Source organism: Vidua macroura, chromosome 8, assembly GCF_024509145.1.
Source record: "Vidua macroura isolate BioBank_ID:100142 chromosome 8, ASM2450914v1, whole genome shotgun sequence".
Lineage (NCBI taxonomy): Eukaryota > Metazoa > Chordata > Aves > Passeriformes > Viduidae > Vidua > Vidua macroura.
Genome location: NC_071578.1, coordinates 33429294 through 33443318, shown reverse-complemented (window position 1 = coordinate 33443318; position 14025 = coordinate 33429294).

Sequence of the window (14025 nt, the reverse complement as noted above, 5' to 3'; positions counted from 1 at the left end):
TAGAACTTGCTCAAACACGCAGATTTCCAGAGCTCTCCGCTCCCACAGCCCAAAGGACATTGCAACACCATCCTGAGAGCCTGGCGTGCCAAAATGGGAGCTGCTGTCCAGGTTAGATCCAAGCCACTACAGGAAGGTGGGAATTTTAGAACCTGGGAAGTGTGGGGCTGCAAGAACAGGTAGGATTTCCTAAGACTGTCCCACAGGACACAGGGGAATCTTGAGCTTTCATGTGGTTTTCTTCACTCACATTTTTCAAGGAGAGGCTGGGAGAGTTGGGATTGTTCACCTGGAGAGGAGAAGGTTTGGGGTGACCAAATTGTGGCCTTGCAGTGCCTGAAGGAGCCACAGGAAACATGGACAGATTTTCCTTACAAGGGCCTGGAGTGCCAGGCCAAGGGGGAATGGATTCCCACTGGCAGAGGGCAGGGATGGATGGGATATTGGGAAGGAATTGTTCCCTGGGAGGGCGGGCAGGCCCTTGTTCAGATTCCCAGAGCAGCTGTGGCTGCCCCTGGATCCCTGGCAGTGCCCAAGGCCAGGCTGGACACTGGGGCTTGAAGCAGCCTGGGACAGTGGAAGGTGTCCCTGCCCATGGCAGGGTGGCACTGGATGGGCTTTGAGGTCCCTTCCAACCCAAACCATTCTGGGATTCTTTGATTCTAAAAACTACAGGAACCATCCAGCTGTTCCAAAACCCTTTGGGTCCTCCAAGCGAGATGTGAGCAGGAGACAACAGGGCAAACTTGAAGACAGAGCTCCCACAGACATAAATAAGCTCCTGTAAGATGGCCTGGATGCACAAGCTTAATTCTTGTTTTGGAGTGGTTTTCACAGCAGTTTGGCTCATTAAATAAAGTCTTTGGTTGCATTCAAACACACATCAGGAAATGTTCTGTTTGCTGGATGTTTTGGTCATCTTGGCTTTCCCAGCTTTAGAATCACAGAATACCCTGAGCTGGAAGGGATCCACAGGGATCATTGATCCAACTCCTGATCCCAACAATCCCACCCTGGGCATCCCTGGAGTGGTGTCCAAATGCTTCTGGAGCTCTGGCAGCCTCGGGGCCGTGCCCATTCCCTGGGGAGCCTGGGCAGTGCCAGCACCCTCTGGGGGAAGAACCTTTCCCTGAAATCCAACCTACACCCTCCTTGCACAGCTCCAGCCATTCCCTGGGTCCAGTGGTTCCTGAGAAATGAAGAACTTCTGGGAATAATCTGCTGCAAGCTGCTTTGCCAGAGAGAGAATTTCACAGGCAAGTGACTTCTCCAGCACCCTCGAAGAACCAGCTGAGAGAGTCATGCAAGATTTCTCCTTCCTCCCTCTCTCCTCACCTCAGATCAACCCCGTGCAAGGAGTCTTTAGCTCTGCAGTCATCTGTGAGTCACTCGTGGCACCTACACACACACGTAGCCACCTGAAGCAAGCTCCAGCAGAGCCAGTCTCTGTGCTGCAGGGAGGACACCGTGTTCCCGGGGCTGCACATCTCCCTCCCTTGGCAGCTGCTGCAGAGGCTGCTCCTTCTGCCACGGACACCAGAGAGCACTGAGAAAAGAGCCAGCCCCAAACTTCCACCAACAAGAGGAAAGGGGGGAGGGGGGAAGGTAAAAATTAACAAGTGTATCAAATAAATATAAGTCAAAGAATCATTGAGGCTGGAAAATGCCTCCCAGCCCTTGGAGTGCCAGCTGTGCCCAGTGCCCACCTTGTCCCCAGCCCAGAGCACTGAGTGCCACCTCCAGCCCTTCCCTGGACACCTCCAGGGATGGGCACTCCAAAGCTCCTTGTGCAGCCCCTGCCAAGGCCTGAGCACCCTTTCCATGCAGAAATTCCTGCTGCTGTCCAAGCTGAGCCTCCCCTGGCACAGCTTGAGGCCGTTTCCCCTTGGCCTGTCCCTGTTCCCTGGCAGCAGAGCCCGACCCCCCCTGGCTGTCCCCTCCTGGCAGGAGTTGTGCAGAGCCACAAGGTCCCCCCTGAGCCTCCTTTTCTCCAGGCTGAGCCCCTTCCCAGCTCCCTCAGATGCTCCTCATCACACCTGTGCTCCAGACTCTCCAGCTTCAGCAGGGATGGATGAGATATTGGGAAGGAATTGTTCCCTGGGAGGGTGGGCAGGCCCTGGCACAGGGTGCCCAGAGCAGCTGTGGCTGCCCCTGGATCCCTGGTAGTGCCCAAGGCCATGTTGGACAGGGCTTGGAGCAGCTGGGATAATGGAAGGTGTCCCTGCCCATGGCAGGGGGTGGAACTGAATGATCTTTAAGGTCACTTCCCACCCAAAACATCCTGGGATTCCATGGTTCCATGTTAGCTCAGTTCAGAAGGGCATGTGTGCTCTACCAAACCGTGGATGTCCTGACAGTCACTTGCTCAGGACCACAAAATGAGCTTGAGAAACTACAACAAGGGGGAAATACAAGATAACATCAGACAGAGTTGTGATCTCTGATCTCTCTGGAGGGAACAGACGTTTTCGCTACTTGCAAAAAAAAAAAAAAAAAAAAAAAAAAAATTATTTATGGGACACTCCTGATGAGGAGGATAAGTTCATAAATCTCCAGAGGAGGCAGCAGACCAACCCAACTGCAAAATAAGTGCCCAAGAGTCCTGTGAGGACCAAGAACGGCCCCAGGCTAACACAAACGGTCATAACAAAACAACCCACTGAATTCTAGTAAGAAGTCTTACCCTGCTGGAAATCCTCTATGTTTTTCCTTAAAAAGTTTATGATTTCAGGTATTTTTGAGGATTTTTTTCACACCAAAAAGTTGTTCCTGGGAAAATTTATATGCATTAAATGCATTTCATGGAAGCCTGTAGGAACAAGCCTGATGCTTAGAAGCCTTCTGGGATGACACTTAAATTCCCCATATTATTCAGCCCCTGGACCTGAACCCAGATTTTCCACCTTCAGTTTGGTACCTGATCTGGGATATCCTCTCTCTGGGATCTCTTCTCTTCTTCCCAGACTGAGATTCCCCCCTCTTGAAGCCTGTGGTTGCATGTAAATTATATTTGGGTTGGCAAGGTGAAATGACCCAGTGGTAGAGACATTTCCCTTTGTAGGATTTTCACATTGTGAGGCCTCTGATCACCACAGGGAAAGTTCCCAAGACCTTTTGGCTGGTGATCCTACTTGCAGTTTCACTTCCAAGCTTGTGGCCCCACTTCACAGTCCCTTAGGCTCTGCTGTCATCTGCAGAGAGCCGTCAATCCCACCAGGCTCTGGACCTTCTCCTTGGGAAACCACTTACACTGAATTGTTTTGTCCCTGCTCACCTGGACAGCTTGGAGCACACTTTTCCTTGACCTGCTGATGCCTCAGGTTTTAGCTTTTCTATGTTTCAGATTCTGTGCTGCTTTAGTGTGTAGTTCTGAGCTTCACATTAGGGGATGGTGAGCTCTCTTCACAGAGCAGGGAGACAAAACAATTCCTTCTCCAGCTGGGGACCAAGGACAAATGATCCAGATCTCAGGCCCAAGAGCACAAACAACGTGGGCTGAGGAGAGAAAAACAAGGAGGATGGGACTGCATGGGCTGGAGCTGTAATTGGACAATTAACTCCAATATGCAAATGGAGCAGAACTGATCAAAGTGAGAGACCCCGTGAGCTGTCGTGCATTTTGTGACCATTTTGGTTCCTCTTGGGTGCAGCCCTGGCTGGGCTCTTGTGCTGCCCAAGGTGGATCCATGGAGGAGATCCTTTTAATAAATCCCTACTTTATTCTTTAATTCTGTCTAGCCTCTTTTCTAGGTCACCGTTCACAAGGCATCACTAGTACCAGTAATTAATTCCTTTTCACCCAGCCCAGGTTATAAATCGTGTTTCTGATCCCACCCCTGAACCTTTGTGGTTTTTCTCGTTGTGGCATTTGCCCATCATGCGTCAAACACAGCAGCGCTGCACCCTGAACATCTGAGCGAAGGTTGACGAGCTCTTATTTCCACATTCTTTTGGCCAGGGCACAAATTCTGGTTTGTGGTTTCAGATTAGGTCTCAGCATGTGACGTGAGCAGGCAACACCTACGCTGCTCTCCAAGCAAAATACTGGTGCTGAGCCATGGAAATCCCAGGATGGTTTGGGTTGGGAAGGAACTTAAACTCATCCAGTGCCACCCCTGCCATGGCAGGGACACCTTCCACTGTCCCAGGCTGCTCCAAGCCCCATCCAACCTGGCCTTGGGCACTGCCAGGGATCCAGGGGCAGCCTCAGCTCCTCTGGGCACCCTGTGCCAGGGCCTGCCCACCCTCCACATCTGCGATAAATTACTGCAAATTTAGCACAACTGCTAAACACAGAAGGCAGTGAAGTCCATGTAACTCCCTCATCAGTGCTTCAACACACTTCAACACCCTGCTAGATCACAATCTTACCCTGTGTCTTTGTGGCCATCTCTTCTTTTGAGATTGCAACCAAGCAAAAAGAAAGAATTGCGTGCTCTATCTATTCTGGAAATAATTTTGCTCTTACAGTGTACAAGAACTGTAATTGTCCCAAAAACGAACTGGGTCCACGGGGGAGCATCTGCTCTGCTCTCTGGGTTAGGGACGATTCAGTAGAAGACCACACTTTCAGCCTTGGGGCAGCTGGTGACAGCATCAAGCAGCCTCTCTCTCTCTCCATGTGCTGCCCAAGGCAAGGCAGCATCAGGTCTCCATTAGAAGATTCTCCCCATGCTCAGCCTGGAGCTGAAGTTGTCCTGCCTGGTGGTTCTCTGGAGCTCCCACAGCGTGCTCTTCCTGCCTGGACAACAGCCATCCCTTCTTTCCCTAAATCCTCAGGCCAACGACACCTTCCCCTAACAACTCCTTAATCCAACCTGGCCAGACAGCAACAAATTTCAGCCTGGGAAGCCCAGGATGGACTTGGGCAATCTCCCCATCATCAGAGTCTGCTCCTGGCAGAGAACCAGAGCAGCTGTGGCGTTTTCCACCCAAGCAGTGAGGGGGGACAAAGATCCCCTTGGTCTCTGCATGACCTGGGGTCTGTGCCCATCTTTCATCCGTGGACAGCTCGAGCTCTCCAGGTCTGTGTCTGTCCTCTGAGCTCACCAAGAGGTGGAATTGGAGACCCCTGACCCTGCAGGACTCACATTAAAAAATACATCCAAATTAGGGTCTCCTCAGTTAGGGAGGCTTGTCTCAGCATGCTCAGATGAAACTCCCCACATCCTGATGTCTGCACAGGCAAAGCTGGGGCTTTCTTTCAGAGAACACCAAGCACAGCCTTTACTTGCACCCTCCAAACCCTCAGAATGGAATGATGGGCAAGGTTATTCCCTAAGAATTGTTAAAAACATTGAACTAATTTTTTTCCCAGTAAATGATCTTGAAAGGAGCACTTGCCTGCCACAGGTACTTCCCCGTGGTGTTTAGACAAATGAAACAAGTGAGTGCAAGAAAGAAACCTGCATCAGAAACAAACCCTGTCATTGCTTCAGAGTTTTTATCAAAAGGTTTTGTTTGCCTTGCTCCCCCCTCAAAAAAAAAAAGCCACCAGAAAGTTCCTGTGCCACACAGAGCTGTTTTTCAGAGCCTGTTGGAGGAAGAGTGGGTCTGTTTTACTCAGCCTAGGAATTAACAGCACATTTTTACTACAGGTTTGCACACAGGGCTGAGGCTGCAAAATACACCTTTTCTGAAAAAAAAAAAAATTATAACTAGAAGCTTAAGCTACTTAACATTGAGGTTGCAAAAGTTTCAGTTATGCAAGCACACATTTCCTGGGTGTGAACATCTGACAGGCAGTAAATGAGGTGGAGAAGGAAGTTAATAAATGAGCACAACCAGCACAGTTGGAAAGTAAGTGGATTTGAAACTTTCTAAATAAAATCAGTCATTCAAAGCTCCGTGCTTGCAGCCAGCCCACGAAGCATCTCGACTCCACAGCTGTGCACAAATCCTTGCAAGCACCTCTGCAAGGCATGGCAAAGGGGAAAAAAGGCATTTACAGGTTCCTTGGATTTTGTGGAGGAGAAAGTGGTGTTGCAGGGAGGATTTCCTTGTGTCCCTTTCAAAACACTGTGCCTGTTACCTGAAAATTGAAACCCCCAAACATTTACTCTTCCCTTGACAGAAAACCCTGGGCTGTTCTCCCTCCTCCCCATTCTCCACAGGACTCCACACTGGACTCACTCCAGTTTGCAGGTGCCTCTCTGGTACTGGGGGCACTAAAATGTTCCCAGTATCCAGATGTGCATCCCGTGATGAGCAGAGAGAATTATTTGACCAACCTGGCCTAGGGGGTGGCATCCCTGCCCATGCCAGGGAGATGGAATGAAATGGTCTTTAAGGTCCTTTCCCACCAAAACCAGTCTGATTCCATGGTTCTGTGATTCTGCCTTTCCCACCCCCTGGGATCCCAGACCCTCTCCAGCATCACCCTCCTCCTACCACCTCCCCATCCCTTTTTTTTTCCTGTCAATACTTCCCATGTGGGTCCCCTGTCTGTCATAGGAGCATATTCCATCTTTGCCACCTTTCCCTGGCTGTACATCACCACAGCCTGTCTGTAAGAAATGGTACCAGCTTTCCCTCTAAAGAAAAACTCTTTTTGGGAGCATCTCAGTGGAATTTAGAGTGGCTGGCTTCCTGGAGAGCAAGTCCACTCTGCACCTTCGGTGCCAAAACCAAACCAGAGGGACGAGCACCTTTAGATTTTAGCAAGCAGGGAGATAATTCTGCAGCCAGCCCATGATTTACTATAAATTTCCTGAATATTTTGTGATTTTTCTGTGTGCCCGTAGCTCTCCATGATTTTTCTTCCCTTATCACCACAATGTTTGAAAGGCAAACCCTTACTTTGTGCCAAATTGCCCCTGAGAGAAAATATTTCAATGTGTTGGGTCAAGTATCCAACCACATTGAAGCTCTGAGTGCCTCGATTTGGTCCCTGTTATCAAATTCAGTAAAAAACATATCTCCATGGCCAAATTCACTCAAGAAAAAGTGACAACAAACCAAGTAACAGGAACTCCCCATCCAAAAATAACCACATGTCCATCATTAGCGGTTTGGTTGCTCGTAGGGAATCACAGTTCAGCAAGGTCATGCTCTGTCACTCCATGAGCTGGAGTTGATTTACAAAGGGAGAACAAATTCAAGCAGGATTTTTAACCTCTTTGTGGAATATAAACGTCAAATTGAAGTGCTGACAGAGGTGCTTCTTGATTTGTCATGACCTGGGACTGGAAGAGAAGGATTTTCCCTGTGAGGATGGGTTTCCAAGCAGGGGAGGATCTCCATCCTCAGGACTCACCTGGATGTGGCCCCAGCAGCTGCTGGAGATGCCAGGGCAGCGTTGGCCACCTCCAGGGGGGCCTCGCTACCCAATCCTTCCCATCATCAAACTTTACCCAGGCTGATGTCGTGGCAGATCCTGCTTCTTTCCCTCAGAACACTCAACAAGGTCTTGGCCTCTTTTTTTCCTTTAGAACAGAAAAAAAACCCACCCTTTTTTGATGGATGTGTTTATTGATTGTTGTGTACTGTGAAGTTTATAAGGTGTTATTATTAATATTGTTATAATAATTTATGTAGATACATTTATTTTGTAAAGTTTTTTTAGTTAAGGTGTAAAATTTTATTGTTTAAATAAGCTGTTTAATTACGATCTATTGTCTGTTTTAATTTGATTTGTTAAATTTTTTAGTTTTTGAAGTTGTTTGTGGATGGATTCTGAATGGTTAGGTAAGTTTATATAATAAAATTTTTAAAAGTTTTTATAGCTATGTTTATGTGTTAGTAGAAGAAAATTGATGGTTGTTTTGTTTTAAAACAAATAGTTTTGATAGGTTTTTTTTTGTTGGTTTAGTTTTCTGATGGTTTCATTTGAATATTTGATAGTACTAACATTTGTTGTTATTAGTTGTAATGGAAGTGGTATTGATTTTTTAATTTAGTTAATATTTTAATTGGTTTAATTGTTTTAATGTTATGTTTGATGTAAGTTGAGGTAGAAATAAATTCAATGGAACTTGTTCTGTAGGGCTTTAGGATTTGAAAATGTCATTATAGTTTTGTTTATAATGATGGGTAATTTTTTTTCATACTTTTTAAATGTTTTTTATGTAGGCTCCCAAGACTGTTATTCAGCTCCACAGCAGTGGCAGTCAGTGGCTTCAGCAGCACTTACCCAAATCCCAAGTTATTCACCTTTTCTAAGCACTTAATGAATTAAATATTAAAGACATTATCATTAATATATATTTTTATAAATTTAATATAAATCACATCGATATAATAGTATTCATATAATATAATTAATATAATATTGTTAATAGTAATATATATTTAATAAATATATATTTGTTTAATATTATATAAATTAATATTAAATAAATTCTGAGCACTTAATTTAAAAATATCTTAATTTTATTGGGCAACCTCTTATTTACATGACCACTGTCATAAAGCTTTTTTTTTTTTCCTCTCAATTTCCAGAGGACTTTTTGCCATGGTAGAAGCAACAACAACCACCCTGAGTTGTACAACAGGATGGCCGAGAACCTGCGAGGGCTGGACACAATCCCAGCACTTCTACCATGGGACTGGGAGCAGGAAACTTCCAGGGACTGGGAAAAGCTCAGCAGCACAAAGAAAGTCCATGAACACCTGACAACCATGGCAGCAAGGCTTTTCCCCTCTAGAGCAGCTGAAACCACCAAGAATTTAATTTTTTGGGGTTTTTTTTGTTTTTGTTTTGTTTGTTTGGGTTTTTTTGGGTTTTGGGGTTGGTTTGTTTTTTTTTTTTTGTGTGTGTGTTTGTTTTTGGTTTTTTTTTGTGGGTTATTTGGTGTTTTTTTGTGGATTTTTCGGGTTTTTTTGGGGGTTTTTTTGGTTTTTTTTTGGTTTTTTTTTTGTTTTTTTGTGTTTTGTTTTTTTTTTTTTCTGTTTTTTTTTTTTTTGGGGGGGGGGGGGGGGGTTGGGTTTTTTGGTAGGGTTTTTTTTTGTTTTTTTTTAATAAAAAAGAGCAAATGGCCAAGACAGCCCAGAGCAGACCCTGGCTGTGGGAATCACATCCTGGGACTGTTTTCAGTTCGAGGGATGGCCAGACCCAGCAGCCAATTCCCAGCCTGTTGACGCGTGCCTCACACACCTTTAGATGTGTCATGTTCAGTCTGTCTTGAAGGACAGAAATAAGGCCTTGAGAGGTGCCAAATGTCTCATCTGCACGAGATTCAATGTTTAGGACCTTCCACTCCCGAGCAGAAGGGGCTGGACTTGGTGTTTTCGTGGGATCTCCCGCCGTGTGGGATTTATGTTTCCCCTTGTTGCTGCCAGGCCTTAGATCAGCCTCCATCTTGAGCTGTCTTCCTGCAGCCTCTCTGGGAGCTGCCACCATCCCTCTCCAAAAGCTCCTCAGCCTTCTTCAAAGCTGCCAGGAGCTCCTTGTCCAGAAGCCAGAGGTGTTATTTTGGCTGGTTTCCACTCCAGTAGTGACACAGGAGGGCATTTCAGTGTTCGCCCACCAGGCCTCTCCCTCGCGGCGTCCCAAAGGAGATTTTTCTCACTTCAAGGGCCTCCAACGCCTTCCTGGTCAATTTATCCTGCAGAATGTTTAAGTTGGAAGGGAACTTAAAGCCCTGAAAGTGTCACCCCCTGCCATGGGCAGGGACACCTTCCACTGTCCCAAAGCCGCAAAGTCCAGCCTGGCCTTGGGCACTGCCGGGGATCCAGGGGCAGCCCCAGCTGCTCTGGGCACCCTCCCAGGGTAGGATTCCTTCCCAGTATCCCAAAGCACTTTCTCTCCTGAGGTCTAACCCCACTGACACCCAGCGCTCCCTGTTTCTGTTTCCGTCTCCTGCAGGCTGTTTCAAGGCCTGCTGTGGTTTCCACTTTGAAGGGAAGTCCAACCTTCTTGTCTTCCCCTCCACACCAACCCAGCTTTTTGTGCCAGCACAGCCTTCCTGGCCAGGCCTTGGACCTTCCACTGGAACGTCCTTGAGCACTTCCCCACGAACTGGGACCAGAGAGCAGCTAATTCCTACAGGAATGCCCAGACTCATTTGGTGCCGAGCCCTCCTTTAATGGATTTCATTTGCACTGGGAGGCTTTCCCAGGTGGAATTACTGTCTATAACATTTAGCAATTCCAAGAATATTTTATAATTCTGACAGCCTGCATCACCCTGGAGCCTGCCATGGTAAACACACTCTCCCCTCTCCCTGTCCCTCTCCTGCAGATGGCAATTTAGGGGAGGCTTCGTGTTTGTTCTCGAGCCTGAGCCAAATTCCATTATTCCCTTTTTTTTTTATTTTCCTGGAAGGACATTGACCTGCAGGCATTGGAGAGAGTTTTCTCCCTTCCTTCTCCACATTTTCAGTGGTTTGGTGACAGACACTATTTGCAAGAAGCAGAATCCTGAAGGCCAAGTGCCTTTCTAGGCAGGGCTTTGAATTCAGCAGTGGGACACCCCAGGAAAGGCATCCCACCTGATCCCAAGAACGCCTCTGGAAAGCACAGCCTTGCAGCACTGGCACCATGAAGCTTCACAGCTGGCATGGCTTTGGGTAAGGTTGGACTAGAGACCCCCAGCAGGCTCTTCTGACCTAAATTATTCTCTGATTCTAGGCCCCATCCTCTCCTGCACTGGACACTTCACCAGATTACTCCTTCTTGTTCTCTCCTCTCATGGGGGATGTGCCAAAACTCCTCAATAATTTAAAAACCATCTGAACACAACTGGTTTTCTAGAGATTGAAGGGGTCACAGTACTGTGGCACTGGGTGAAAAATATTTTTTGAAGGTGACAGAGATTGTTTATGTAAAAAACAAGTTAGATTTTAATAACTTCTTTCTCTTTCCAGGAAGAAAAGCGTTTCACAGATTCTGACAGACATTGGTTTTCTGTGGCAGGAAAACCAACAAAGATTCCTGCAAAATACAAATAGCACAACAAAGAGAGTTCATAATTAATGGCAATAAAGAGCAGGTTTGAAGACTGCAGAAGCAGTGGTAGTGACTTCTGTGAGGTGATCAGCACCAAGGGCTTTCATCTTCCTGTCCTTTTCCCCCCACACCCACTCCAGCCTTGGCTGGAGCCCATCCAGAGCCATCCACAGCAGGTTCCAGGGACACTTGGAAGAGCAGCATCGATTTTCACCCCCAAAAGAAGCATCTGTTCCAAGAGCAACCCTTCACCAGGCGGCACAGAAAGACTCCACATTCCTCCCCAAACCCTTTGCCTGATCGTGCCTTTGGTTCCTGCACCAACCCAGGAGATGGCTTGGGATCACTTCATTTCCCCAGTGTCATTAACGCCAGTCCCATGGCCTGGCTCTGGCCCGTGACAAATGAGGTGTGAGGATTTATGGCTCCAGGAATAGCTGGGCTCTGCATCCAGCAGCCAGACAGGAGATCCTGGCTCTTCCAGGGGGGATTTGTGCCTCACTGAAGTGGCTCCAGGGAAGTTAAGTCACTGCTCAGCGACTTCAGGTTGGCTGCTGGAGCAAAATGGGAAGAAAGTGTGGAGAGAAGTGGATTTGGGGGGGGTCAGAGTGCGGGGGCACTAAATAAGTTCTACTCAGAAGGTGATCCCAAATTCAGAGGGAGCAAAGAGTTCCCCAGGCTCCTGCCAGGGCTGGGATTCCATGCTGTGCATTCACACACACAAACACACCCCCTCCATGCTCCTCCAGCACAGCCCCATCCAGCCTGTGCTTCCAGGTCGGGGAAGGAAATTGTCCTTGATCCATGGCAGCCACGGCGTGGGCTGGGGGCCAGGACAGGAGAGGCACTGATGGGCACAGCAGATGTTGCTCCAGTGGCTGCAGAAGGCAGGCCCAGGGCCATGGGTGAGCAGGAGTGATCCAAGAGGGTAAGAGAGAGGCTCAGGAGGTGCCACAGGGTGGGATTTGTCCTCCAGGAGAAAGGCACTGAGGCTGCTTGTGCTCCCAGGGATGGGGACATGCCTCGGTCCTGTGAATCCTTGTGAACCCAGGGCCTCCAGCCACTGCTAACTGGGAAAACTCCAGCACAGACCCAAAAATCTGTGGCCTCCACTGGCCTGCCCTGTGTTTACAGCTCAGCCTGGGCCAGGCATTTTCCTAAAACTCCCACAAAGCCCAAAGAGGAAGAGCAAGGAGCAATGGGAAAACCCAGATATCTCCCACTCTTCCATGATGGAGCAAGTCATGGCTTCCTTTGTGTGACCCACAGATGTGCTTTCCCCAATTTTAGGTCCCACTGTGTGACCCACAGGTGTGCTTTCCCCAATTTTAGGTCCCATTGTGTGACCCAAAGATGTGCTTTCCCCAATTTTAGGTCCCATTGTGTGACCCAAAGATGTGCTTTCCCCAATTTTAGGTCCCACTATGTGACCCACAGGTGTGCTTTCCCCAATTTTAGGTCCCACTGTGTGACCCACAGGTATGCATTCACTGATTTTAGGTCCCACTATGTGACCCACAGATGTGCATTCCCCAATTTTAGGTGCAATGCATTGAGCTAAAAGAGGTGGGAAGCTGGGAACCCTCTTGTTTTAATTTGCTTTATTTGTTTTGCTTTCTACAGCCACCAAAATAATTTCATTTTTCTTTTAAAATCCATACCCAGACATTGTTAAGGTCCCTTCCAACCAAAACCATTCCATGATTATATGATTTTATTATTAAAAAAAAAAAATTGTAACAAACATAACAAAAACCAAGTCATAAGAATGAAGATAAACCAAAAGACAAGAAAGGAGGATAAAGGTTACAGCTGCAGTGAGGAAAACCTTTGGAAAAGCTGTTTATTTTCCATGACAGAGCAGCACATTGCCAATCAACCATTAATCACCACAGCAAAAGAAGGGAATTGTTGAGGGTTGAGGGTTCTCCTCCAAGAGGGTGGACCAACGGGGTCAAAACCTCTGCTTTTGGGCTTTATAGAGGTTCCTCACCACAAAGACACAGCTTGAACCTCTTCACTGCAATGATTTCATTTTAAAATATCCTGGGAAGTCATTTAGATGTGAATAAGCCATGGAAAATGTTAGCCTGCTGGAGGACTTGGGAGTAAGACAACTGAAAACAGAAGTGAGAAACGGGGAAATTTCAGACTGCGCCTGCAACACCCCAGCATCAAGGGATTGGTTTTTTTTTTTAATATTATTATTATTATTATTACTATTTAAAAAAGAATTTTACAGGCCACAGTCAATAAGGTTTGGCCATTTCATTTTCCCAAATCCCTGTGAAAGCGAGTTTGAGCTCCCAGGAAAGAAAAAAAAAGCCATGCCATGACACACGGAGGAATCTCGGCAGGGGCAGCGTGGACTTTCAGGAGCACAAACCCAACCCTGCTCTTGCTGCTCCATCTGCCTCTGAAGCAGCTGTTAAAACACGCTGGAAGATATCAAAGCAGCTCTAATTAACTTCCTGCTTCAGCCCTACTTCAAAGTATTTCTGAGAGTTCTCAAAGCAGAGCTGGCACGGGGCAGTTTCTGGAGGAGGGCGTTTTTTTGGGGCTCATTCACCACTGACGCCAAACGCGCCTGAGATTCTCCAGTTGCTGGTTTTGTTTAAAAAGTGGGCAGAAAAAAGCTTCATCTATGAACCACTTTAACACAGGGCATCACATATCACAGGGGAAGAAACCAGCAAAACACCAGATCAGTCAAATCCTTCCCTAAGGCAGCAGCTACTAAAGGATGATCCAGTCTGGTCCTTCCCAGTAACGTCACCTTGGGACCCCAACTCCATTTTACCTGCAAAGCCTAAAGCAATTTGGGGTTTGGATCAATCAGAGTCGCAGAACCCCAGGATGGTGTGGGGTGGAATGCGCCTGAAGACCCAAAATTCCACCCCTGCACCTTCCACTATCCCAGTGCCCTGGCCAGCCTGGCCTCGGGCACTTCCAGGGATCCAGGGGCAGCCACAATTCCTTGCAGTGCCTTTGCTCACCCAGGGCCACCTCAAGCTCTGGAATGATGCTGAATTTTGATCCAATTTCTTTTTTTTATCCCCCCCAGTCTTGAGACATATGCTCCCGTGTTTATTTACCCGTTTGTTTTGATCTTTTTTTTTCTGCTCCAAGAGACATTTT